This window comes from Camelus ferus, chromosome 34 (assembly GCF_009834535.1).
Source record: "Camelus ferus isolate YT-003-E chromosome 34, BCGSAC_Cfer_1.0, whole genome shotgun sequence".
NCBI classification, from domain to species: domain Eukaryota; kingdom Metazoa; phylum Chordata; class Mammalia; order Artiodactyla; family Camelidae; genus Camelus; species Camelus ferus.
Genome location: NC_045729.1, coordinates 320,135 through 325,574, shown reverse-complemented (window position 1 = coordinate 325,574; position 5,440 = coordinate 320,135). Strand labels below are relative to the sequence as shown.

The following is a 5,440-nucleotide window of genomic DNA, read 5'->3' as shown; positions in this document are numbered from 1 at the left end:
ACAAGTATGAATTTTAAAGGCTTTTCCATAAATAGTAAGCCTTAGTGATCTGAGCAAACAAATTCAATTTATTCCAACTGCTATTTATAAACTAGTACATTTGTATTGTAATAACTAATTCATAACTAACGTGTAGAGTGAAGCTATGAAATCTCTAGTTTGTCTGTTCATGTGTGTGTGTACACATTATACATATGTCTCTATCTCCAGAAAATATTATCAAAATTAAATTCATAAAAAAGCACAATTTAATTGACTTAAAAGTAAGTGCTTACAAATTGAATACTTCTAAAATTAAATAAAACAATGGCCAAAGTGGCTTTCAGATTCACATGAACTGAAAAATATTCCATATTAAGTTTATACTTGATATTAAAGTTAAAGTTTGTTGATCTAATTAACACAAAGTCTTTAGAGTCATCAACATTAAGTATAATACTATTATTATACATAACTTTAATGGAAGTCAGATAAGAACTTGTTACATCTGTTACAAATTTGTCAGCAAAAAATAACGGTGTGATAAAATTCTTATAAGTAAATTAATTGCAAATAAGATATGAGTTTTGGGTGAACTTTTTAGAAATGATAGCCTTTTAGGAATACTTGCTTGAAGTAATCTCTCCAAAAATTAGGCAATTTAAGATTCTATAGTTGTGCTAAATTAAGTTAAATGTTGGAAGTTTATTGAATAGCTGGGTCATTCCCAAAGAAAAAATATTACTGAACATGGGCTTCCCTTTACAGAGAAACTATAAAGATATTTAGGACTATATGTTTGGTTCCACCCTGAGATATTTTCTATAAGAAAGCACATGTTTTTAGAAATCATTGGTATTTATGTTTAGCAATCTACAGAACACTAAAGTAGAAAATTCATAATTGCTTATTTTCTAGTTTTCACTGGACATTAAGGATTTCAAGAGTTGAGGGTTCTAACTGAAATATGTAATTAAAGCTACTACAAATAATGAAGAACACATTTCTGTATACAGTAGGAAAGTAAGATGTACATTGTAAACAAAAGAAGGTAGGAAGAATGGAATTACGTTTTATTAAGGGAAAAGAATTGGTTGTTCCTAAATAGATAAAATAATGTTGCTGGTGGATGCAACCAGTGTTCCAGGTTCTTGTCCCATCCCAGAAAGAATTCAGAGACAAGAAGTAGTGGTTAAAAAAAGTAAAGTGAGAATTTACTAAAGGATGGACGGTACACTCTCAAGGGGAGAGTGGGCAGGCTCAGGTGGGCGGCTGCCCTGAGTTTCTTTGGCAAGTTGGTTACACAGGGTGTAGAAATGAATGGGTGGAATATTCATTGGGGAGGGAAGGGTTTGGGGTCATATTCCCTGATTATCACCCCAACTCCACCTTCCCAAAGGGAGGAGGGATTTTTGTCCTTATTTAGTCTAGATCAGAAGTGTCATGGAGTCCGTGCATGATGGGTACTTCTGACCTGCAAGGCTAATTTTATTGATATGAGGGCATAATGAGCAAAGGTTACGTACAGACACTGGAGATTCCTGCCTTTTCTGACCTTTCTTTGTCTGTCCCCAGGCCAAAAGGTATGGCCCCTTATCACCCCAAAGTTTCCTGCTTTTCTCTCTCTGCCCAGGGACCTCTGGTGCTTCCATGATGTATGTTTTCCTGCGTTTGGCTTGTGCCCCTCCTTTCTGCCCAATCCCTGCCATTGGCCTGTGTCCCCCTTTCTCTGCTCATGTCTTGCTCTCTGCCTGCTCTACCAAAGGGACAAAGTAATATAGATACAGAAAACAATGGAAGCTTTGTGAAGAAGGAATCCTGAGAAAAGAGTTTTGTCACAGTCACGATTGACTAAATTTAGACTTAATTTAATTAAGAAAGTGAATTTTGTGGTTAAAAAGTAAGCTGGTACAAGACTGTGGTTTGATTCTCTATTAGGAGAACAAAGCCTCTCAGAGTGCTGCTTTTGATAACAGATTGTGTGAGTTTATGCGCCTTTATGGGATTTGTATCTGTCTTTTGAAACTTTTGTCACTTTGGTTGTGTAAATAAGTATTGTTTCACAGTGACTTCATGTGCTTTAAAACTTTTTGATATTTTTAACACTTCTCAAATATCAAGTTCTAACTAAAGTTCTTAACCTCCAACTAACACTCAGACACTTGCTTCAAAGAAACCCTGAGTCATCTCAGAGAGGAATGTTAAACTAATTAGACATATTTGGTATGTTAAATTACTTAAGAAACATTGTCAAGTGATTAAAACTGAACCTTAAGTTATATTGTACGGATAAAAGTTATTAAAAGAGATATTAAAAATTTCTTTGGAATTCCTAAAAATCTGATCTGTCCTGGTACACCACTGTTACCAGTCGTAAATCTGGTTATCATAAAATGCTCTATGTCACAGAAATAGCCAAGTTGCTTGTCAATTGCCTTGTAATCAAATCTTTAACAACACCATTTTAAGTCCTGTCATATATAAACAATCACTGTTTTACTCTGATGCTTTTATAAAATGAAGATTTTTAGGAAGATTCATAAAAAGGGACTTTTTAATAAATATAAGTTTCCGATAAATTTTACACCATACTACTGAACTGGGTAAATCACAAATTTCTAGCAGAAAACCTGATGATTAAATCCAGATCAATAAGAATTAATCACATAGGACTGAATGAACTGATAAAGATGATTTATAACCTTATGGCTTTTTTGAGAAATATACTGGCCTTGAATCTTTATTTTCCAGAAAACCTTTTCTCTTATGCTATGATCTGCAATAAGTTGATACAGTATGCCTTTGTAAACAAGGATGAAACACTTATCTTTTTCTCTCTCTGCCTGATCCTTCCAGAATTTGGCTTCTCCAGCTGGCTCTTCTGTGGACTTGATGGTTGTCATAACCAAATTATAACTAATTATACTAATCATTGTTTTACTCTGTTCTTTGTTTCCAAATTGTTATGCTTTGTGTGACTTTATTAATGTTACTGGCTGCATTACCCATATCCTGTTTATTTTATAAGATTGTTGTCTCTTACTTTACTCAATATGTAACCAGGCCTCTGACAAAATTGATGATGGCTAAACACTTTGAGGAAATAGATCACATTTTTAACTCTCCATAAATAATTGTAATAATGTGATTCGAGGTATGGAAATAAGCAACAAGAGAAAACATTTCCTGAATCAAAACAGATAGTAAGATAGGCAATCCAGATAATTTTTTAGTTTATCAGCAGGGCCTGATCCAAACATCGGTGCCTTGAGAGGCATATCAACAGAATCTTCTGACCTGGGAGGGAGCCTTCCTAGAATTGTGGGATGAAAATTGGTCGTGAGGTGTCTCCCAATATATTGGTTGAATTTAGGACCAAAGGGGAGCACTGTGAATGAAAAATATTGCCAGCCATATCAGTCAACAAAGGAGCTGCAGCCATCAAGTCATCAGCCAGTACCACCTCCCCTGACAGTGAGTGTAGGGAGCTCAGGATGGAGACAGATAGGCAGCCTGGTCCATCATCCTCTACACAGAAAAGTACTAAACACCTTAACTTTTTTATTTGATGTTATTATAGCATCAGGAATAGACTAAGACAGTAACTGACAGCAATGACAGATAATTCTTACAATAGACATGCACATTCTGTCCTGCCTGTAAGAGTTTCAACTGCTTTCCCTCCCATCTTTCTCAAAAAACAAACAAACAAACAAACAAGTTATTATATATTCCTGATCTATAAATATATGTCTTCAAATTTTCCTTTGTACTGATTATAACACATATGTCTAGTTCCTCAATGACTAAGGACTAAAATAAAATTTTAACATGTGTGCATTTTTGTGTCTATATGAAAGTCCCAGTTTTACCTGTTTTCTTGAAAATTATCTTCTAGCAAACTATTGACTGATTTTTTCAAACAATGAAAAGACAGGCATTCCTCAGAGATACTGCAAGTTTAGTTCCAGACCACTACAATAATGTGAATACCATAATAAATCAAGTCCATACAATTTTTTGGTATCTCGGTGCATCTAAAAGTTACCTTTATTTTTTTTTAATTGAAGTATAGTTAAGTTTACAATGTTGTGTTAATTTCTGGTATACAGCATAGTGATTTAAATATATATATATATTCACACACATATACACACATACATATTCCTTTTTATATTATTTTTTATTATAAGCTATTGTATGGATAGAATATAGTTCCCTGTGCTATACGGTGGGATCTTGCTATTTATCTATTTTATGTATTGTAGTTAGTATCTGCAAATCCTGAACTCCCAATTTACCCTTTCACCAGCACCCCATTTCCCCCTGGTAACCAAAATTTTGTTTTCTATGTCTGTGAGTCTGTTTGTGTTTTGTAAATAAGTTCATTTGTGTCATTGTTTTAGCCCCCACTTATAAGTGATATCACTACACTATACTGTAGACTATTAAATGTGCAGTAGCATTATGTCTAAAAAAATACATACCTTATTTTAAAAACTCATTTATTGCTAAGAAATGCTAACCATCATTTGAGCCGTCAGTGAGTCATAGTAGTAGCATCAAAGATTACTGGTCACAGATCACAGATCACAAAACAAATACCGTAATAATGAAAAAGTTTGAAATATTGCAATAACTACCAAAATGTGACACTAGGGACACAAAGTGAGCAAATGCTGCTGGAAAAATGTCACAGATAGATTTGGTCTAATCAACTTGCCGACAGATTTTCAATGTAAAAGAATGCAACATCTGTGAGGCACAATCAAATGAAGTTTGTCTGTGCAAAATCACAGTGATTATCTCTATGAATACAAAATTTATTCCTAGAAATAAAATCGTACTTAGCTTACAAAGTGTTTAAACAATGGATCAGTTCAGTGGTTTTCAAATTTTAGTGTGCCTGAAGGACAATTAATTAAATGGCCACACTTAGGCTAACAGATTGCTTACTCTTATTTTTGCCCTTAGAACAGTCAACAAACCTGACCAACTGGTTGCTACCCACAGTTCCAGTTAAAACTAAAGCTATTGATTTGACTTTATTCCAGTAATTGAAAGTAACAATCATGCTTAGTCTCTTAGTCGTTCTGCCAGGGAGAAGGTCACAGGACTGTCACCTTACAAAATAGCCTGAATTACCAAGAAGCCCACACCTTGGGTGCTTAGGAGATAAAGAGAGCTAACCGATGGCCTCTGTAGAATTGGTCCCCTGGAGGCATCATGACGCCATTCTAAGTCTTCTGATGGGAAATTATTCTGTTTATTGTTATCAATGCTTTATTGTTTGAGCTATGGCCCTATAGCCACCCCACCCCATCCCCAAGGGGGGGTTCACAGTTGTGAAGGCACCACCCTGCTGGGAGTCCCCTTTGCCCCACAAAGCAATAAAGCTGCCTCTTTTCTTCTAAGCTCCACGATCTTGTCTCTGGGTTACTCAGCTTATCAGGAATGGGGG

General features: G+C 35.1%; 1 long non-coding RNA gene across 1 annotated transcript in view; it reads left to right on the top strand.

Annotated features, from left to right (window-relative positions):
- The first annotated feature begins 2,314 nt into the window (after nucleotides 1-2,314).
- The window catches only part of LOC116661294, an 18,794-nt gene continuing 15,668 nt past the window's right edge, over nucleotides 2,315-5,440 (top strand). The window contains exon 1 of the long non-coding RNA XR_004317145.1: nucleotides 2,315-2,326. This is a non-coding gene — a long non-coding RNA (uncharacterized LOC116661294). The remainder of the gene's footprint in view (nucleotides 2,327-5,440) is intronic.